At 43.7% G+C, this 23,196-nt stretch overlaps 1 long non-coding RNA gene across 1 annotated transcript in view; it reads left to right on the forward strand.

The window, feature by feature from the left end:
* Positions 1–21,023, forward strand: part of LOC307181371 — a 142,560-nt gene extending 121,537 nt beyond the window's left edge. Inside the window, exon 3 of the long non-coding RNA XR_013826607.1 lies at positions 20,943–21,023. This is a non-coding gene — a long non-coding RNA (uncharacterized lncRNA). The remainder of the gene's footprint in view (positions 1–20,942) is intronic.
* The last annotated feature ends 2,173 nt before the right edge of the window (positions 21,024–23,196 follow it).

The following is a 23,196-nucleotide window of genomic DNA, read 5'->3' on the forward strand; positions in this document are numbered from 1 at the left end:
GGTCTTCATTTGCTCACCGAACCTCTCCAATCCTATCACTGCTGCGTTTATGCCCCTGTACACACGCTTGATTCTCTTTTGGAGACATAGCAATCCATAGGATTTAAGATACTTACTAGTCAGATACATGCTTAGGCGTTTAATATGGGGTGTTGAGTCCATTTCGTTGAGCAAGGAGTAGCTCTTGTCTATTCCATATTTGGCTTAAGGAACTTTATCTGTGCTCATTTCAATCTCTGGTTTTATGCAGCACCCCAACTCACCTTTCCCCTTAAGCAAGCATAAGTTGGTTTTCTAAATTTGAGACCCTGTTCTGTTTTGGAATTCACTTCCTGTGTAGCCAAGTTTACATTCCGTGTATTAGTGATATCTTATGATGTTTCCTTTTCTGTGTTATTTATTTCAGTTAGAATCATCGTACCTGAATCCACTCATTGTGCTGCTAATGGCCTGATGACATAGATTTCATTGCTGAGTGATATTGCTTTGTAAGTAAATACCACAACTTCTTTATCCATTTTTCACTTTCTGCGATGTTGAACTTCTACTGTAAACGAGGTTCTTGTAAACAGAGGCGTCCCAAACTTTGGGGTGACTGTGTCTTTTTGATTTTAATTTCCCTAAGCTATAGGACCATAAGTGGAAGTGCCCTAGGCTCTGTTGCTTTGTTTTTTAGATGTTTCAGGAAACACCATACACTTCTCCCGAGTGTCTGTTGTCAATTTACATCCCGCCCATCAGCATAACAAGGCTCCCAGTTCTCCATGGCCTCTCCTGCTTTTCTGGATTTTACACTTTTTTCAGATGGCCCTTTTGACCGGGGGGAAGTGAGACTTCATTGTAGTGCAGATTTCCTTTGCAAGCTTGCTTGGTTGGCCAAAAAGGGCGTATGCGTTTTTTCCTGAATATATTCAGGAAAAAACGCATACGCCCTTTTTGGCCAAGTGCATCATTGTGGACGCTCTGCCTCTTTTCCTATGCTTTCAATGCAATTCCAGTCTACCTCCTGAAATCGGTTTCCTGCAATTCTGCCCCGCTTTCAAGTCCTCTTGGCAGCCTTACTTCAGTATATTTTTGGACGATAGCTGTCATTTATAACTCTGCAGGTTTGTGAATTACAGTGCCCCTGAGCTCCTTTCTTCAACTCGCTTTCTTGTGAGCTGGCCGCAACACCGCAGGATGGCTTCAGGCCCTAATCTGGTTCCGGCACGGCACGCTGAGCCTTTGGTTAATTCCTCTTCCTGGTGGGAAATGAGAGTTAAATTTGCCCGTCCAGACACCTCCAGCTAGTCTCTCATTGGTTCTCGCTATTCCTGTTCATCTTCCGCAGAAATTGCAAACTGGGCCAAACAGGAGGTTAAAGGGACTGACTCTCCAAGTCGGGAGAGTGTTAGTAAAGCGTCTGGAATGTTGCACCCGAGTACCAGGGGAGGAAAACTGAGACATATTTGAACACGTCTCCCGATCACATCGTTGATCATACTCTAGGTTCCACATGCATGTTTTAGCTGAAGGAAGAATACTTTAAACCTGGGTAGTTGAAACCCGTGGAATGGGTACCATGCAATATGACTTCAAAGGGTCTTTATTTGCTCACCGAACCTCTCCAATCCTATCACTGCTGCGTTTATGCCCCTGTACACACGCTTGATTCTCTTTCGGAGACATAGCAATCCATAGGTTTTAAGATACTTACTAGTCAGGTACATTCTTAGGCGTTAAATATGCGGTGTTGAGTCCATTTCGCTGATCATGGAGTAGCTCTTGTCTATTCCATATGTGGCTTAAGGAACTTTATCTGTGCTCATTTCAATCTCTGGTTTTATGCAGCACCCCAACTCACCTTTCCCCTTAAGCAAGCATAAGTTGGTTTTCTAAATTTGAGACCCTGTTCTGTTCTGTAATTCAGTTCCTGTGTACCCAAGTTTACATTCCGTGTATTACTGATATCTTATGATGTTTCTTTTTCTGTGTGACTTATTTCAGTTAGAATCATCATACCTGAATCCACTCATTGTGCTGCTAAGGGCCTGATGACATAGAATTCATTGCTGAGTGATATTGCTTTGTAAGTAAATACCACAACTTCTTTATCCATTTTTCACTTTCTGCGATGTTGAACTTGTACTGTAAACGAGGTTCTTGTAAATAGAGGCGTCCCAAACTTTGGGGTGGCTGTGTCTTTCTGATTTTAATATCCCTAAGCTATAGGACCATAAGTGGAAGTGCCTTAGGCTCTGTTGCTTTGTTTTTTAGATGTTTCAGGAAACACCATACACTTCTCCTGAGTGTCTGTTGGCAATTTACATCCCGCCCATCAGCATAACAAGGCTCCCAGTTCTCCATGGCCTGTCCAGCCTTTCTGGATTTTACACTTTTTTCAGATGGCCCTTTTGACCGGGGGGAAGTGAGACTTCATTGTAGTGCAGATTTCCTTTGCAAACTTGCGTGGTTGGCCAAAAAGTGTATATGCGTTTTTTCCTGAATATATTCAGGAAAAAACGCATACGCCCTTTTTGGCCAAGTGCATCATTGTGGACGTTCTGCCTCTTTTCCTATGCTTTCAATGCAATTCCAGTCTACCTCCTGAAATCGGTTTCCTGCAATTCTGCCCCGCTTTCAAGTCCTCTTGGCAGCCTTACTTCAGTATATTTTTGGACGATAGCTGTCATTTATAACTCTGCAGGTTTGTGAATTACAGTGCCCCTGAGCTCCTTTCTTCAACTCGCTTTCTTGTGAGCTGGCCGCAACACCGCAGGATGGCTTCAGGCCGTAATCTGGTTCCTGCACGGCACGCTGAGCCTTTGGTTATTTCCTCTTCCTGGTGGGAAATGAGAGTTAAATTTGCCCGTCCAGACACCTCCAGCTAGTCTCTCATTGGTTCTCCCTATTCCTGTTCATCTTCCGCTGAAATTGCAAACTGGGCCAAACAGGAGGTTAAAGGCGCTGACTCTCCAAGTGGGGAGAGTGTTAGTAAAGCGTCTGGAATGTTGCACCCGAGTACCAGGGGAGGAAAACTGAGACATATTTGAACACGTCTCCCGATCACATGGTTGATCATACTCTAGGTTCCACATGCATGTTTTAGCTGAAGGAAGAATACCTTAAACCTGGAGAGTTGAAACCCGTGGAATGGGTACCATGCAATATGACTTCAAAGGGTCTTCATTTGCTCACTGAACCTCTCCAATCCTATCAGTGCTGCGTTTATGCCCCTGTACACATGCTTGATTCTCTTTCGGAGACATAGCAATCCATAGGTTTTAAGATACTTACTAGTCAGGTACATTCTTAGGCGTTTAATATGCGGTGTTGAGTCCATTTCGTTGAGCAAGGAGTAGCTCTTGTCTATTCCATATTTGGCTTAAGGAACTTTATCTGTGCTCATTTCAATCTCTGGTTTTATGCAGCACCCCAACTCACCTTTACCCTTAAGCAAGCATAAGTTGGTTTTCTAAATTTGAGACCCTGTTCTGTTCTGTAATTCAGTTCCTGTGTAGCCAAGTTTACATTCCGTGTATTACTGATATCTTATGATGTTTCTTTTTCTGTGTGACTTATTTCAGTTAGAATCATCATACCTGAATCCACTCATTGTGCTGCTAAGGGCCTGATGTCATAGAATTCATTGCTGAGTGATATTGCTTTGTAAGGAAGTACCACATCTTCTTTATCCATTTTTCACTTTCTGCGATGTTGAACTTGTACTGTAAACGAGGTTCTTGTAAACAGAGGCGTCCCAAACTTTGGGGTGGCTGTGTCTTTTTGATTTTAATATCCCTAAGCTATAGGACCATAAGTGGAAGTGCCCTAGGCTCTGTTGCTTTGTTTTTTAGATGTTTCAGGAAACACCATACACTTCTCCCGAGTGTCTGTTGGCAATTTACATCCCGCCCATCAGCATAACAAGGCTCCCATTTCTCCATGGCCTGTCCTGCCTTTCTGGATTTTACACTTTTTTCAGATGGCCCTTTTGACCGGGGGGAAGTGAGACTTCATTGTAGTGCAGATTTCCTTTGCAAGCTTGCTTGGTTGGCCAAAAAGGGCGTATGCGTTTTTTCCTGAATATATTCAGGAAAAAACGCATACGCCCTTTTTGGCCAAGTGCATCATTGTGGACGTTCTGCCTCTTTTCCTATGCTTTCAATGCAATTCCAGTCTACCTCCTGAAATCGGTTTCCTGCAATTCTGCCCCGCTTTCAAGTCCTCTTGGCAGCCTTACTTCAGTATATTTTTGGACGATAGCTGTCATTTATAACTCTGCAGGTTTGTGAATTACAGTGCCCCTGAGCTGCTTTCTTCAACTCGCTTTCTTTTGTGCTGGCCGCAACACCGCAGGATGGCTGCAGGCCGTAATCTGGTTCCTGCACGGCACGCTGAGCCTTTGGTTATTTCCTCTTCCTGGTGGGAAATGAGAGTTAAATTTGCCCGTCCAGACACCTCCAGCTAGTCTCTCATTGGTTCTCCCTATTCCTGTTCATCTTCCGCTGAAATTTCAAACTGGGCCAAACAGGAGGTTAAAGGCGCTGACTCTCCAAGTGGGGAGAGTGTTAGTAAAGCATCTGGAATGTTGCACGCGAGTACCAGGGGAGGAAAACTGAGACATATTTGAACACGTCTCCCGATCACATGGTTGATCATACTCTAGGTTCCACATGCATGTTTTAGCTGAAGGAAGAATACCTGAAACCTGGAGAGTTGAAACCCATGGAATGGGTACCATGCAATATGACTTCAAAGGGTCTTCATTTGCTCACCGAATCTCTCCAATCCTATCAGTGCTGTGTTTATGCCTCTGTACACATGCTTGATTCTCTTTCGGAGACATAGCAATCCATAGGTTTTAAGATACTTACTAGTCAGGTACATTCTTAGGCGTTTAATATGCGGTGTTGAGTCCATTTCGTTGAGCAAGGAGTAGCTCTTGTCTATTCCATATTTGGCTTAAGGAACTTTATCTGTGCTCATTTCAATCTCTGGTTTTATGCAGCACCCCAACTCACCTTTACCCTTAAGCAAGCATAAGTTGGTTTTCTAAATTTGAGACCCTGTTCTGTTCTGTAATTCAGTTCCTGTGTAGCCAAGTTTACATTCCGTGTATTACTGATATCTTATGATGTTTCTTTTTCTGTGTGACTTATTTCAGTTAGAATCATCGTACCTGAATCCACTCATTGTGCTGCTAAGGGCCTGAAGACATAGATTTCATTGCTGAGTGATATTGCTTTGTAAGGAAGTACCACAACTTCTTTATCCATATTTCACTTTCTGCGATGTTGAACTTGTACTGTAAACGAGGTTCTTGTAAACAGAGGCATCCCAAACTTTGGGGTGGCTGTGTCTTTTTGATTTTAATTTCCCTAAGCTATAGGACCATAAGTGGAAGTGCCCTAGGCTCTGTTGCTTTGTTTTTTAGATGTTTCAGGAAACACCATACACTTCTCCCAAGTGTCTGTTGGCAATTTACATCCCGCCCATCAGCATAACAAGGCTCCCAGTTCTCCATGGCCTGTCCTGCCTTTCTGGATTTTACACTTTTTTCAGATGGCCCTTTTGACCGGGGGGAAGTGAGACTTCATTGTACTACAGATTTCCTTTGCAAGCTTGCTTGGTTGGCCAAAAAGGGCGTATGCGTTTTTTCCTGAATATATTCAGGAAAAAACGCATACGCACTTTTTGGCCAAGTGCATCATTTGTGGACGTTCTGCCTCTTTTCCTATGCTTTCAATGCAATTCCAGTCTACCTCCTGAAATCGGTTTCCTGCAATTCTGCCCCGCTTTCAAGTCCTCTTGGCAGCCTTACTTCAGTATATTTTTGGATGATAGCTGTCATGTATAACTCTGCAGGTTTGTGAATTACAGTGCCCCTGAGCTCCTTTCTTCAACTCGCTTTCTTTTGAGCTGGCCGCAACACCGCAGGATGGCTTCATGTCCTAATCTGGTTCCGGCACGGCACGCTGAGCCTTTGGTTATTTCCTCTTCCTGGTGGGAAATGAGAGTTAAATTTGCCCGTCCAGACACCTCCAGCTAGTCTCTCATTATTCTCGCTATTCCTGTTCATCTTCCGCAGAAATTGCAACTGGGCCAAACAGGAGGTTAAAGGCGCTGACTCTCCAAGTGGGGAGAGTGTTAGTAAAGCGTCTGGAATGTTGCACCCGAGTACCAGGGGAGGAAAACTGAGACATATTTGAACACGTCTCCCATTCACACGGTTGATCGTACTCTGGGTTCCACATGCATGTTTTAGCTGAAGGAAGAATAACTTAAACCTGGAAAGTTGAGACCCGTGGAATGGGTACCATGCAATATGACTTCAAAGAGTCTTCATTTGCTCACCGAACCTCTCCAATCCTATCACTGCTGCGTTTCTGCCCCTGTACACATGCTTGATTCTCTTTCGGAGACATAGCAATCCATAGGTTTTAAGATACTTACTAGTCAGGTACATTCTTAGACGTTTAATATGCGGTGTTGAGTCAATTTCGTTGAGCAAGGAGTAGCTCTTGTCTATTCCATATTTGGCTTAAGGAACTTTATCTGTGCTCATTTCAATCTCTGGTTTTATGCAGCACCCCAACTCACCTTTACCCTTAAGCAAGCATAAGTTTCTTTTCTAAATTTGAGACCCTGTTCTGTTTTGGAATTCAGTTCCTGTGTAGCCAAGTTTACATTCCATGTATTACTGATATCTTATGATGTTTCTTTTTCTGTGTGACTTATTTCAGTTAGAATCATCATACCTGAATCCACTCATTGTGCTGCTAAGGGCCTGATGACATAGATTTCATTGCTGAGTGATATTGCTTTGTAAGGAAGTACCACAACTTCTTTATCCATTTTTCACTTTCTGCGATGTTGAACTTGTACTGTAAACGAGGTTCTTGTAAACAGAGGCGTCCCAAACTTTGGGGTGGCTGTGTCTTTTTGGTTTTAATTTCCCTAAGCTATAGGACCGTAAGTCGAAGTGCCCTAGGCTCTGTTGCTTTGTTTTTTACATGTTTCAGGAAACACCATACACTTCTCCCGAGTGTCTGTTGGCAATTTACATCCCGCCCATCAGCATAACAAGGCTCCCAGTTCTCCATGGCCTGTCCTGCCTTTCTGGATTTTACACTTTTTTCAGATGGCCCTTTTGACCGGGGGGAAGTGAGACTTCATTGTAGTGCAGATTTCCTTTGCAAGCTTGCTTGGTTGGCCAAAAAGGGCGTATGCGTTTTTTCCTGAATATATTCAGGAAAAAACGCATACGCCCTTTTTGGCCAAGTGCATCATTGTGGATGTTCTGCCTCTTTTCCTATGCTTTCAATGCAATTCCAGTCTACCTCCTGAAATCGGTTTCCTGCAATTCTGCCCCGCTTTCAAGTCCTCTTGGCAGCCTTACTTCAGTATATTTTTGGACGATAGCTGTCATTTATAACTCTGCAGGTTTGTGAATTACAGTGCCCCTGAGCTCCTTTCTTCAACTCGCTTTGTTTTGAGCTGGCCGCAACACCGCAGGATGGCTTCCGGCCATAATCTGGTTCCGGCATGGCACGCTGAGCCTTTGGTTATTTCCTCTTCCTGGTGGGAAATGAGAGTTAAATTTGCCCGTCCAGACACCTCCAGCTAGTCTCTCATTGGTTCTCCCTATTCCTGTTCATCTTCCACAGAAATTGCAAACTGGTTCAAACAAGAGTTTAAAGGCGCTGACTCTCCAAGTGGGGAGAGTGTTAGTAAAGCGTCTGGAATGTTGCACCCGAGTACCAGGGGAGGAAAACTGAGACATATTTGAACACGTCTCCCGTTCACACGGTTGATCATACTCTGTGTTCCACATGCATGTTTTCGCTGAAGGAAGAATACCTTAAACCTGGGTAGTTGAAATCCGTGGAATGGGTACCATGCAATATGACTTCAAAGGGTCTTCATTTGCTCACCGAACCTCTCCAATCCTATCACTGCTGCGTTTATGTCCCTGTACACACGCTTGATTCTCTTTTGGAGACATAGCAATCCATAGGTTTTAAGATACTTACTAGTCAGGTACATTCTTAGGCGTTTAATATGGCGTGTTGAGTCCATTTCGTTGAGCAAGGAGTAGCTCTTGTCTATTCCATATTTGGCTTAAGGAACTTTATCTGTGCTCATTTCAATCTGTGGTTTTATGCAGCACCCCAACTCACCTTTCCCCTTAAGCAAGCATAAGTTGGTTTTCTAAATTTGAGACCCTGTTCTGTTCTGTAATTCAGTTCCTGTGTAGCCAAGTTTACATTCCATGTATTACTGATATCTTAGGATGTTTCTTTTTCTGTGTGACTTATTTCAGTTAGAATCATCATACCTGAATCCATTCATTGTGCTGCAAAGGGCCTGATGACATAGATTTCATTGCTGAGTGATACTGCATTGTACGTAAGTACCACAAGTTCTTTATCCATTTTTCACTTTCTGTGATATTGAACTTGTACGGTAAACGAGGTTCTTGTAAACAGAGGCGTCCCAAACTTTGGGGTGGCTGTGTCTTTTTGATTTTAATTTCCCTGAGCTATAGGACCATAAGTGGAAGTGCCCTAGGCTCTGTTGCTTTGTTTTTTAGATGTTTCAGGAAACACCATACACTTCTCCTGTGTGTGTGTTGGCAATTTACATCCCGCCCATCAGCATAACAAGGCTCCCAGTTCTCCATGGCCTGTCCTGCCTTTCTGGATTTTACACTTATTTCAGATGGCTCTTTTGACCGGGGGGAAGTGAGACTTCATTGTAGTGCAGATTTCCTTTGCAAACTTGCTTGGTTGGCCAAAAAGGGCGTATGCGTTTTTTTCTGGTATATATTCAGGAAAAAACGCATACGCCCTTTTTGGCCAAGTGCATCATTGTGGACTTTCTGCCTCTTTTCCTATGCTTTCAATGCAATTCCAGTCTACCTCCTGAAATCGGTTTCCTGCAATTCTGCCCCGCTTTCAAGTCCTCTTGGCAGCCTTACTTCAGTATATTTTTGGACGATAGCTGTCATTTATAACTCTGCAGGTTTGTGAATTACAGTGCCCCTGAGCTCCTTTCTTCAGCTCGCTTTCTTTTGAGCTGACCTCAACACCGCAGGATGGCTTCAGGCCCTAATCTGGTTCCGGCACGGCACGCTGAGCCTTTGGTTATTTGCTCTTCCTGGTGGGAAATGTGAGTTAAATTTGCCCGTCCAGACACCTCCAGCTAGTCTCTCATTGGTTCTCCCTATTCCTGTTCATCTTCCGCAGAAATTGCAAACTGGGCCAAACAGGAGGTTAAAGGCGCTGACTCTCCAAGTGGGGAGAGTGTTAGTAAAGCGTCTGGAATGTTGCACCGAAGTACCAGGGGAGGAAAACTGAGACATATTTGAACACGTCTCCCGATCACATGGTTGATCATACTCTAGGTTCCACATGCATGTTTTAGCTGAAGGAAGAATACCTTAAACCTGGGTAGTTGAAACCCGTGGAATGGGTACCATGCAATATGACTTCAATGGGTCTTCATTTGCTCAGCGAACCTCTCCAATCCTATCACTGCTGCGTTTATGCCCCTGTACACATGCTTGATTCTCTTTCGGAGACATAGCAATCCATAGGTTTTAAGATACTTACTAGTCAGGTACATTCTTAGGCGTTTAATATGCGGTGTTGAGTCCATTTCGTTGAGCAAGGAGTAGCTCTTGTCTATTCCATATTTGGCTTAAGGAACTTTATCTGTGCTCATTTCAATCTCTGGTTTTATGCAGCACCCCAACTCACCTTTCCCCTTAAGCAAGCATAAGTTGGTTTTCTAAATTTGAGACCCTGTTCTGTTTTGGAATTCTGTTCCTGTGTAGCCAAGTTTACATTCCATGTATTAGTGATATCTTATGATGTTTCTTTTTCTGTGTGACTTATTTCAGTTAGAATCATCGTACCTGAATCCACTCATTATGCTGCTACGGGCCTGATGACATAGATTTCATTGCTGAGTGAGTGATACTGCATTGTACGTAAGTACCACAAGTTCTTTATCCATTTTTCACTTTCTGCGATGTTGAACTTGTACTGTAAACGACGTTCTTGTAAACAGAGGCGTCCCAAGCTTTGGGGACGCTGTGTCTTTTTGATTTTAATTTCCCTAAGCTATAGGACCATAAGTGGAATTGCCCTAGGCTCTGTTGCTTTGTTTTTTAGATGTTTCAGGAAACACCATACACTTCTCCCGAGTGTCTGTTGGCAATTTCCATCCCGCCCATCAGCATAACAAGGCTCCCAGTTCTCCATGGCCTCTCCTGCTTTTCTGGATTTTACACTTTTTTCAGATGGCCCTTTTGACCAGGGGGAAGTGAGACTTCATTGTAGTGCAGATTTCCTTTGCAAGCTTGCTTGGTTGGCCAAAAAGGGCGTATGCGTTTTTTCCTGAATATATTCAGGAAAAAACGCATACGCCCTTTTTGGCCAAGTGCATCATTGTGGACGCTCTGCCTCTTTTCCTATGCTTTCAATGCAATTCCAGTCTACCTCCTGAAATCGGTTTCCTGCAATTCTGCCCCGCTTTCAAGTCCTCTTGGCAGCCTTACTTCAGTCTATTTTTGGACGATAGCTGTCATTTATAACTCTGCAGGTTTGTGAATTACAGTGCCCCTGAGCTCCTTTCTTCAACTCGCTTTCTTGTGAGCTGGCCGCAACACCGCAGGATGGCTTCAGGCCCTAATCTGGTTCCGGCACGGCACGCTGAGCCTTTGGTTAATTCCTCTTCCTGGTGGGAAATGAGAGTTAAATTTGCCCGTCCAGACACCTCCAGCTAGTCTCTCATTGGTTCTCCCTATTCCTGTTCATCTTCCGCAGAAATTGCAAACTGGGCCAAACAGGAGGTTAAAGACGCTGACTTTCCAAGAGGGAAGAGTGTTAGTAAAGCGTCTGGAATGTTGCACCCGAGTACAAGGGGAGGAAAAGTGAGACATATTTGAACACGTCTCCCGTTCACACGGTTGATCATACTCTGGGTTCCACATGCATGTTTTAGCTGAAGGAAGAATACCTTAAACCTGGAGAGTTGAGACCCGTGTAATGGGTACCATGCAATATGACTTCAAAGGGTCTTCATTTGCTCACCGAACCTCTCCAATCCTATCACTGCTGCGTTTATGCCCGTGTACACACGCTTGATTCTCTTTTGGAGACATAGCAATCCATAGGTTTTAAGATACTTACTAGTCAGGTACATTCTTAGGCGTTTAATATGTGGTGTTGAGTCCATTTCGTTGAGCAAGGAGTAGCTCTTGTCTATTCCATATTAGGCATAAGGAACTTTATCTGTGCTCATTTCAATCTCTGGTTTTATGCAGCACCCCAACTCACCTTTCCCCTTAAGCAAGCATAAGTTGGTTTTCTAAATTTGAGACCCTGTTCTGTTCTCTAATTCAGTTCCTGTGTAGCCAAGTTTACATTCCATGTATTAGTGATGTCTTATGATGTTTCTTTTTCTGTGTGACTTATTTCAGTTAGAATCATCGTACCTGAATCCACTCATTATGCTGCTACGGGCCTGATGACATAGATTTCATTGCTGAGTGATATTGTTTTGTAAGCAAATACCACAAGTTCTTTATCCATTTTTCACTTTCTGCGATGTTGAACTTGTACTGTAAACGAGGTTCTTGTAAACAGAGGCGTCCCAAGCTTTGGGGACGCTGTGTCTTTTTGATTTTAATTTCCCTAAGCTATAGGACCATAAGTGGAAGTGCCCTAGGCTCTGTTGCTTTGTTTTTTAGATGTTTCAAAAACACCATACACTTCTCCCGAGTGTCTGTTGGCAATTTACATCTCGCCCATCAGCATAACAAGGCTCCCAGTTCTCCATGGCCTGTCCTGCCTTTCTGGATTTTACACTTTTTTCAGATGGCCCTTTTGACCCGGGGGAAGTGAGACTTCATTTTAGTGCCGATTTCCTTTGCAAGCTTGCTTGGTTGGCCAAAAAGGGCGTATGCATTTTTCCCTGAGGAAAAAAGGCATACGCCCTTTTTGGCCAAGTGCATCATTGTGGACGCTCTGCCTCTTTTCCTATGCTTTCAATGCAATTCCAGTCTACCTCCTGAAATCGGTTTCCTGCAATTCTGCCCCGCTTTCAAGTCCTCTTGGCAGCCTTACTTCAGTATATTTTTGGACGATAGCTGTCATTTATAACTCTGCAGGTTTGTGAATTACAGTGCCCCTGAGCTCCTTTCTTCAACTCGCTTTCTTTTGAGCTGGCCGCAACACCGCAGGATGGGTTCAAGCCCTAATCTGGTTCCGGCACGGCACGCTGAGCCTTTGGTTAATTGCTCTTCCTGGTGGGAAATGAGAGTTAAATTTGCCCGTCCAGACACCTCCAGCTAGTCTCTCATTGGTTCTCGCTATTCCTGTTCATCTTCCGCAGAAATTGCAAACTGGGCCAAACAGGAGGTTAAAGGCGCTGACTCTCCATGTGGGGAGAGTGTTAGTAAAGCGTCTGGAATGTTGCACCCGAGTACCAGGGTACGAAAACTGAGACATATTTGAACACGTCTCCCGATCACACGGTTGATCATACTCTAGGTTCCACATGCATGTTTTAGCTGAAGGAAGAATACCTTAAACCTGGAGTGTTGAGACCCGTGGAATGGGTACCATGCAATATGACTTCAAAGGGTCTTCATTTGCTCACCGAACCTCTCCAATCCTATCACTGCTGCGTTTATGCCCCTGTACACACGCTTGATTCTCTTTTGGAGACATAGCAATCCATAGGTTTTAAGATAATTACTAGTCTGGTACATTCTTAGGCGTTTAATATGGGGTGTTGAGTCCATTTCGTTGAGCAAGGAGTAGCTCTTGTCTATTCCATATTTGGCTTAAGGAACTTTATCTGTGCTCATTTCAATCTCTGGTTTTATGCAGCACCCCAACTCACCTTTCCCCTTAAGCAAGCATAAGTTGGTTTTCTAAATTTGAGACCCTGTTCTGTTTTGGAATTCAGTTCCTGTGTAGCCAAGTTTACATTCCGTGTATTACTGATATCTTATGATGTTTCTTTTTCTGTGTGACTTATTTCAGTTAGAATCATCGTACCTGAATCCACTCATTATGCTGCTACGGGCCTGATGACATAGATTTCATTGCTGAGTGATATTGTTTTGTAAGCAAATACCACAAGTTCTTTATCCATTTTTCACTTTCTGCGATGTTGAACTTGTACTGTAAACGACGTTCTTGTAAACAGAGGCGTCCCAAGCTTTGGGGACGCTGTGTCTTTTTGATTTTAATTTCCCTAATCTATAGGACCATAAGTGGAAGTGCCCTAGGCTCTGTTGCTTTGTTTTTTAGATGTTTCAGGAAACACCATACACTTCTCCCGAGTGTCTGTTGGCAATTTCCATCCCGCCCATCAGCATAACAAGGCTCCCAGTTCTCCATGGCCTCTCCTGCTTTTCTGGATTTTACACTTTTTTCAGATGGCCCTTTTGACCGGGGGGAAGTGAGACTTCATTGTAGTGCAGATTTCCTTTGCAAGCTTGCTTGGTTGGCCAAAAAGGGCGTATGCGTTTTTTCCTGAATATATTCAGGAAAAAACGCATACGCCCTTTTTGGCCAAGTGCATCATTGTGGACGCTCTGCCTCTTTTCCTATGCTTTCAATGCAATTCCAGTCTACCTCCTGAAATCGGTTTCCTGCAATTCTGCCCCGCTTTCAAGTCCTCTTGGCAGCCTTCCTTCAGTATATTTTTGGACGATAGCTGTCATTTATAACTCTGCAGGTTTGTGAATTACACTGCCCCTGAGCTCCTTTCTTCAACTCGCTTTCTTGTGAGCTGGCCGCAACACCGCAGAATGGCTTCAGGCCCTAATCTGGTTCCGGCATGGCACGCTGAGCCTTTGGTTATTTCCTCTTCCTGGTGGGAAATGAGAGTTAAATTTGCCCGTCCAGACACCTCCAGCTAGTCTCTCATTGGTTCTCCCTATTCCTGTTCATCTTCCGCAGAAATTGCAAACTGGGCCAAACAGGAGGTTAAAGGCGCTGACTCTCCAAGTGGGGAGAATGTTAGTAAAGCGTCTTGAATGTTGCACTCAAGTACCAGGGGAGGAAAACTGAGACATATTTGAACACGTCTCCCGTTCACACGGTTGATCATACTCTGGGTTCCACATGCATGTTTTAGCAGAAGGAAGAATACCTTAAACCTGGAGAGTTGAGACCCGTGGAATGGGTACCATGCAATATGACTTCAAAGGGTCTTCATTTGCTCACGGAACGTCTCCAATCCTATCACTGCTGCGATTATGCCCCTGTACACACACTTGATTCTCTTTTGGAGACATAGCAATCCATAGGTTTTAAGATACTTACTAGTCAGGTACATTCTTAGGCGTTTAATATGGGATGTTGAGTCCATTTCGTTGAGCAAGGAGTAGCTCTTTTCTATTCCATATTTGGCTTAAGGAAATTTATCTGTGCTCATTTCAATCTCTGGTTTTATGCAGCACCCCAACTCACCTTTCCCCTTAAGCAAGCATAAGATGGTTTTCTAAATTTGAGACCCTGTTCTGTTTTGGAATTCAGTTCCTGTGTAGCCAAGTTTACATTCCGTGTATTAGTGATATCTTATGATGTTTCTTTTTCTGTGTGACTTATTTCAGTTAGAATCATCGTACCTGAATCCACTCATTATGCTGCTACGGGCCTGATGACATAGATTTCATTGCTGAGTGATACTGCATTGTACGTAAGTACCACAAGTTCTTTATCCATTTTTCACTTTCTGTGATATTGAACTTGTACGGTAAACGAGGTTCCTGTAAACAGAGGCGTCCCAAACTTTGGGGTGGCTGTGTCTTTTTGATTTTAATTTCCCTAAGCTATAGGACCATAAGTGGAAGTGCCCTAGGCTCTGTTGCTTTGTTTCTTAGATGTTTCAGGAAACACCATACACTTCTCCCGAGTGTCTGTTGGCAATTTACATCCCGCCCATCAGCATAACAAGGCTCTCAGTTCTCCATGGCCTGTCGTGCCTTTCTGGATTTTACGCTTTTTTCAGATGGCCCGTTTAACCGGGGGGAAGTGAGACTTCATTGTAGTGCAGATTTCCTTTGCAAGCTTGCTTGGTTGGCCAAAAAGGGCGTATGCGTTTTTTCCTGAATATATTCAGGAACAAACGCATACGTCCTTTTTGGCCAAGTGCATCATTGTGGACGCTCTGCCTCTTTTCCTATGCTTTCAATGCAATTCCAGTCTACCTCCTGAAATCGGTTTCTTGCAATTCTGCCCCGCTTTCAAGTCCTCTTGGCAGCCTTACTTCAGTATATTTTTGGACGATAGCTGTCATTTATAACTCTGCAGGTTTGTGAATTACAGTGTCCCTGAGCTCCTTTCTTCATCTCGCTTTCTTGTGAGCTGGCCGCAACACCGCAGGATGGCTTCAGGCCCTAATCTTGTTCTGGCACGGCACGCTGAGCCTTTGGTTATTTCCTCTTCCTGGTGGGAAATGAGAGTTAAATTTGCGTGTCCAGACACCTCCAGCTATTGTCTCATTGGTTCTCCCTATTCCTGTTCATCTTCCGCAGAAATTGCAAACTGGGCCAAACAGGTGGTTAAAGGCGCTGACTCTCCAAGTGGGGAGAGTGTTAGTAAAGCATCTGGAATGTTGCACAAGAGTACCAGGAGAGGAAAACTGAGATATATTTGAACACGTCTCCGATTCACACGGTTGATCATACTCTGGGTTCCACATGCATATTTTAGCTGAAGGAAGAATACCTTAAACCTGGAGAGTTGAGACCCGTGTAATGGGTACCATGCAATATGACTTCAAAGGGTCTTCATTTGCTCACCGAACCTCTCCAATCCTATCACTGCTGCGTTTATGCCCCTGTACACATGCTTGATTCTCTTTCGGAGACATAGCAATCCATAGGTTTTAAGATACTTACTAGTCAGGTACATTCTTAGGCGTTTAATATGCGGTGTTGAGTCCATTTCGTTGAGCAAGGAGTAGCTCTTGTCTATTCCATATTTGGCTTAAGGAACTTTATCTGTGCTCATTTCGATCTCTGGTTTTATGCAGCACCCCAACTCACCTTTCCCCTTAAGCAAGCATAAGTTGGTTTTCTAAATTTGAGACCCTGTTCTGTTCTGTAATTCAGTTCCTGTGTAGCCAAGTTTACATTCCGTGTATTAGTGATATCTTATGATGTTTCTTTTTCTGTGTGACTTATTTCAGTTAGAATCATCGTACCTGAATCCACTCATTGTGCTGCTAAGGGCCTGATGACATAGATTTCTTTGCTGAGTGATATTGCTTTATACGTAAATACCACAACTACTTTATCCATTTTTCACTTTCTGCGATGTTGAACTTGTACTGTAAACGAGGTTCTTGTAAACAGAGCCATTCCAAACTTTGGGGTGGCTGTGTCTTTTTGATTTTAATTTCCCTAAGCTATAGGACCATAAGTGGAAGTGCCCTAGGCTCTGTTGCTTTGTTTTTTAGATGTTTCAGGAAACACCATACACTTCTCCCGAGTGTCTGTTGGCAATTTACATCCCGCCCATCAGCATAACAAGGCTCCCAGTTCTCCATGGCCTGTCCTGCCTTTCTGGATTTTACACTTTTTTCAGATGGCCCTTTTGACCGGGGGGAAGTGAGACTTCATTGTAGTGCAGATTCCCTTTGCAAGCTTGCTTGGTTGGCCAAAAAGGGCGTATGCGTTTTTTCCTGAATATATTCAGGAAAAAACGCATACGCCCTTTTTGGCCAAGTGCATCATTGTGGACGTTCTGCCTCTTTTCCTATGCTTTCAATGCAATTCCAGTCTACCTCCTGAAATCGGTTTCCTGCAATTCTGCCCCGCTTTCAAGTCCTCTTGGCAGCCTTACTTCAGTCTATTTTTGGACGATAGCTGTCATTTATAACTCTGCAGGTTTGTGAATTACAGTGCCCCTGAGCTCCTTTCTTCAACTCGCTTTCTTGTGAGCTGGCCGCAACACCGCAGGATGGCTTCAGGCCCTAATCTGGTTCCGGCACGGCACGCTAAGCCTTTGGTTAATTCCTCTTCCTGGTGGGAAATGAGAGTTAAATTTGCCCGTCCAGACACCTCCAGCTAGTCTGTCATTGGTTTTCGCTATTCCTGTTCATCTTCCGCAGAAATTGCAAACTGGGCGAAACAGGAGGTTAAAGGGACTGACTCTCCAAGTCGGGAGAGTGTTAGTAAAGCGTCTGGAATGTTGCACCCGAGTACCAGGGTACGAAAACTGAGACATATTTGAACATGTCTCCCGTTCACATGGTTGATCATACTCTAGGTTCCACATGCATGTTTTAGCTGAAGGAAGAATACCTTAAACCTGGGTAGTTGAAACCCGTGGAATGGGTACCATGCAATATGACTTCAAAGGGTCTTCATTTGCTCACCGAACCTCTCCAATCCTATCACTGCTGCGCTTATGCCCCTGTACTCATGCTTGATTTCCTTTCGGAGACATAGCAATCCATAGCTTTTAAGATACTTACTAGTCAGGTACATTCTTAGGCGTTTAATATGCGGTGTTGAGTCCATTTCATTGAGCAAGGAGTAGCTCTTGTCTATTCCATATTTGGCTTAAGGAACTTTATCTGTGCTCATTTCAATCTCTGGTTTTATGCAGCACCCCAACTCACCTTTACCCTTAAGCAAGCATAAGTTGGTTTTCTAAATTTGAGACCCTGTTCTGTTCTGTAATTCATTTCCTGTGTAGCCAAGTTTATTCCGTATATTACTGATATCTTATGATGTTTCTTTTTCTGTGTGACTTATTTCAGTTAGAATCATCATACCTGAATCCACTCATTGTGCTGCTAAGGGCCTGATGACATAGATTTCATTGCTGAGTGATACTGCATTGTACGTAAGTACCGCAAGTTCTTTATCCATTTTTCACTTTCTGTGATATTGAACTTGTACGGTAAACGAGGTTCTTGTTAACAGAGGCGTCCCAAACTTTCGGGTGGCTGTGTCTTTTTGATTTTAATTTCCCTAAGCTATAGGACCATAAGTGGAAGTGCCCTAGGCTCGGTTGCTTTGTTTTTTAGATGTTTCAGGAAACACCATACACTTCTCCCAAGTGTCTGTTGGCAATTTACATCCCGCCCATCAGCATAACAAGGCTCCCAGTTCTCCATGGCCTGTCCTGCCTTTCTGGATTTTACACTTTTTTCAGATGACCCTTTTGACCGGGGGGAAGTGAGACTTCATTGTAGTGCAGATTTCCTTTGCAAGCTTGCTTGGTTGGCCAAAAAGGGCGTATGCGTTTTTTCCTGAATATATTCAGGAAAAAACGCATACGCCCTTTTTGGCCAAGTGCATCATTGTGGACGTTCTGCCTCTTTTCCTATGCTTTCAATGCAATTCCAGTCTACCTCCTGAAATCGGTTTCCTGCAATTCTGCCCCGCTTTCAAGTCCTCTCGGCAGCCTTACTTCAGTATATTTTTGGACGATAGCTGTCATTTATAACTCTGCAGGTTTGTGAATTACAGTGACCTTGAGCTCCTTTCTTCAACTCGCTTTCTTGTGAGCTGGCCGCAACACCACTGGATGGCTTCAGGCCCTAATCTGGTTCCGGCGTGGCACGGTGAGCCCTTAGTTACTTCCTCTTCCTGGTGGGAAATGAGAGTTAAATTTGCCCGTCCAGACACCTCCAGCTAGTCTCTCATTGGTTCTCGCTATTCCTGTTCATCTTCCGCAGAAATTGCAAACTGGGCCAAAGAGGAGGTTAAAGGGACTGACTCTCCAAGTGGTGAGAGTGTTAGTAAAGCGTCTGGAATGTTGCACCCGAGTACCAGGTGAGGAAAACTGAGACATATTTGAACACGTCTCCCGATCACATGGTTGATCATACTCTAGGTTCCACATGCATGTTTTAGCTGAAGGAAGAATACCTTAAACCTGGGTAGTTGAAACCCGTGGAATGGGTACCATGCAATATGACTTCAAAGGGTCTTCATTTGCTCACCGAACCTCTCCAATCCTATCACTGCTGCGTTTATGCCCCTGTACACATGCTTGATTCACTTTCGGAGACATAGCAATCCATAGGTTTTAAGATACTTACTAGTCAGGTACATTCTTAGGCGTTTAATATGCGGTGTTGAGTCCATTTCGTCGAGCAAGGAGTAGCTCTTGTCTATTCCATATTTGGCTTAAGGAACTTTATCTGTGCTCATTTCAATCTCTGGTTTTATGCAGCACCCCAACTCACCTTTCCCCTTAAGCAAGCATAAGTTGGTTTTCTAAATTTGAGACCCTGTTATGTTTTGTAATTCAGTTCCTGTGTAGCCAAGTTTACATTCCGTGTATTAGTGATATCTTATGATGTTTCTTTTTCTGTGTTACTTATTTCAGTTAGAATCATCGTACCTTAATCCACTCATTGTGCTCCTAAGGGCCTGATGACATAGATTTCATTGCTGAGTGATATTGCTTTGTAAGTAAATACCACAACTTCTTTATCCATTTTTCACTTTCTGCGATGTTGAACTTGTACTGTAAACGAGGTTCTTGTAAACAGAGCCGTCCCAAACTTTGGCATGGCTGTGTCTTTTTGAATTTAATTTCCCTAAGCTATAGGACACTAAGTGGAAGTGCCCTAGGCTCTGTTGCTTTGTTTTTTAGATGTTTCAGGAAACACCATACACTTCTCCCGAGTGTCTGTTGGCAATTTACATCCCGCCCATCAGCATAACAAGGCTCCCAGTTCTCCATGGCCTGTCCTGCCTTTCTGGATTTTACACTTTTTTCAGATGGCCCTTTTGACCGGGGGGATGTGAGACTTCATTGTAGTGCAGATTTCCTTTGCAAGCTTGCTTGGTTGGCCAAAAAGGGCGTATGCGTTTTTTCCTGAATATATTCAGGAAAAAACGCATACGCCCTTTTTGGCCAAGTGCATCATTGTGGACGTTCTGCCTCTTTTCCTATGCTTTCAATGCAATTCCAGTCTACCTCCTGAAATCGGTTTCCTGCAATTCTGCGCCGCTTTCAAGTCCTCTTGGCAGCCTTACTTCAGTATATTTTTGGACGATAGCTGTCATTTATAACTCTGCAGGTTTGTGAATTACAGTGCCCCTGAGCTCCTTTCTTCAACTCGCTTTCTTGTGAGCTGGCCGCAACACCGCAGGATGGCTTCAGGCCCTAATCTGGTTCCGGCACGGCACGCTGAGCCTTTGGTTAATTCCTCTTCCTGGTGGGAAATGAGAGTTAAATTTGCCCGTCCAGACACCTCCAGCTAGTCTCTCATTGGTTCTCGCTATTCCTGTTCATCTTCCGCAGAAATTGCAAACTGGGCCAAACAGGAGGTTAAAGGGACTGACTCTCCAAGTTGTGAGAGTGTTAGTAAAGTGTCTGGAATGATGCACCCGAGTACCAGGGTACGAAAACTGAGACATGTTTGAACATGTCTCCCGATCACATGGTTGATCATACTCTAGGTTCCACATGCATGTTTTAGCTGAAGGAAGAATACCTTAAACCTGGGTAGTAGAAACCCGTGGAATGGTTACCATGCAATATGACTTCAAAGGGTCTTCATTTGCTCACCGAACCTCTCCAATCCTATCACTGCTGCGTTTATGCCCCTGTACACATGCTTGATTCCCCTTCGGAGACATAGCAATCCATAGGTTTTAAGATACTTACTAGTCAGGTACATTCTTAGGCGTTTAATATGCGGTGTTGAGTCCATTTCGTCGAGCAAGGAGTAGCTCTTGTCTATTCCATATTTGGCTTAAGGAACTTTATCTGTGCTCATTTCAATCTCTGGTTTTATGCAGCACCCCAACTCACCTTTCCCCTTAAGCAAGCATAAGTTGGTTTTCTAAATTTGAGACCCTGTTTTGTTTTGTAATTCAGTTACTGTGTAGCCAAGTTTACATTCCGTGTATTACTGATATCTTATGATGTTTCTTTTTCTGTGTTACTTATTTCAGTTAGAATCATCGTACCTGAATCCACTCATTGTGCTCCTAAGGGCCTGATGACATAGATTTCATTGCTGAGTGATATTGCTTTGTAAGTAAATACCACAACTTCTTTATCCATTTTTCACTTTCTGCGATGTTGAACTTGTACTGTAAACGAGGTTCTTGTAAACAGAGCCGTGCCAAACTTTCAGGTGGCTGTGTCTTTTTGATTTTAATTTCCCTAAGCTATAAGACCATAAGTGGAAGTGCCCTAGGCTCTGTTGCTTTGTTTTATAGATGTTTCAGGAAACACCATACACTTCTCCCGAGTGTCTGTTGGCAATTTACATCCCGCCCATCAGCATAACAAGGCTCCCAGTTCTCCATGGCCTGTCCTGCCTTTCTGGATTTTACACTTTTTTCAGATGACCCTTTTGACCGGGGGGATGTGAGACTTCATTGTAGTGCAGATTTGCTTTGCAAGCTTGCTTGGTTGGCCAAAAAGGGCGTATGCGTTTTTTCCTGAATATATTTAGGAAAAAACGCATACGCCCTTTTTGGCCAAGTGCATCATTGTGGACGTTCTGCCTCTTTTCCTATGCTTTCAATGCAATTCCAGTCTACCTCCTGAAATCGGTTTCCTGCAATTCTGCCCCGCTTTCAAGTCCTCTCGGCAGCCTTACTTCAGTATATTTTTGGACGATAGCTGTCATTTATAACTCTGCAGGTTTGTGAATTACAGTGACCTTGAGCTCCTTTCTTCAACTCGCTTTCTTGTGAGCTGGCCGCAACACCACTGGATGGCTTCAGGCCCTAATCTGGTTCCGGCGTGGCACGGTGAGCCCTTAGTTACTTCCTCTTCCTGGTGGGAAATGAGAGTTAAATTTGCCCGTCCAGACACCTCCAGCTAGTCTCTCATTGGTTCTCGCTATTCCTGTTCATCTTCCGCAGAAATTGCAAACTGGGCCAAAGAGGAGGTTAAAGGGACTGACTCTCCAAGTGGTGAGAGTGTTAGTAAAGCGTCTGGAATGTTGCACCCGAGTACCAGGTGAGGAAAACTGAGACATATTTGAACACGTCTCCCGATCACATGGTTGATCATACTCTAGGTTCCACATGCATGTTTTAGCTGAAGGAAGAATACCTTAAACCTGGGTAGTTGAAACCCGTGGAATGGGTACCATGCAATATGACTTCAAAGGGTCTTCATTTGCTCACCGAACCTCTCCAATCCTATCACTGCTGCGTTTATGCCCCTGTACACATGCTTGATTCACTTTCGGAGACATAGCAATCCATAGGTTTTAAGATACTTACTAGTCAGGTACATTCTTAGGCGTTTAATATGCGGTGTTGAGTCCATTTCGTCGAGCAAGGAGTAGCTCTTGTCTATTCCATATTTGGCTTAAGGAACTTTATCTGTGCTCATTTCAATCTCTGGTTTTATGCAGCACCCCAACTCACCTTTCCCCTTAAGCAAGCATAAGTTGGTTTTCTAAATTTGAGACCCTGTTATGTTTTGTAATTCAGTTCCTGTGTAGCCAAGTTTACATTCCGTGTATTAGTGATATCTTATGATGTTTCTTTTTCTGTGTTACTTATTTCAGTTAGAATCATCGTACCTTAATCCACTCATTGTGCTCCTAAGGGCCTGATGACATAGATTTCATTGCTGAGTGATATTGCTTTGTAAGTAAATACCACAACTTCTTTATCCATTTTTCACTTTCTGCGATGTTGAACTTGTACTGTAAACGAGGTTCTTGTAAACAGAGCCGTCCCAAACTTTGGCATGGCTGTGTCTTTTTGAATTTAATTTCCCTAAGCTATAGGACACTAAGTGGAAGTGCCCTAGGCTCTGTTGCTTTGTTTTTTAGATGTTTCAGGAAACACCATACACTTCTCCCGAGTGTCTGTTGGCAATTTACATCCCGCCCATCAGCATAACAAGGCTCCCAGTTCTCCATGGCCTGTCCTGCCTTTCTGGATTTTACACTTTTTTCAGATGGCCCTTTTGACCGGGGGGATGTGAGACTTCATTGTAGTGCAGATTTCCTTTGCAAGCTTGCTTGGTTGGCCAAAAAGGGCGTATGCGTTTTTTCCTGAATATATTCAGGAAAAAACGCATACGCCCTTTTTGGCCAAGTGCATCATTGTGGACGTTCTGCCTCTTTTCCTATGCTTTCAATGCAATTCCAGTCTACCTCCTGAAATCGGTTTCCTGCAATTCTGCGCCGCTTTCAAGTCCTCTTGGCAGCCTTACTTCAGTATATTTTTGGACGATA

Source organism: Stenella coeruleoalba (assembly GCF_951394435.1).
Source record: "Stenella coeruleoalba genome assembly, contig: scaffold_218, whole genome shotgun sequence".
Classification (NCBI taxonomy): Eukaryota; Metazoa; Chordata; class Mammalia; order Artiodactyla; family Delphinidae; genus Stenella; species Stenella coeruleoalba.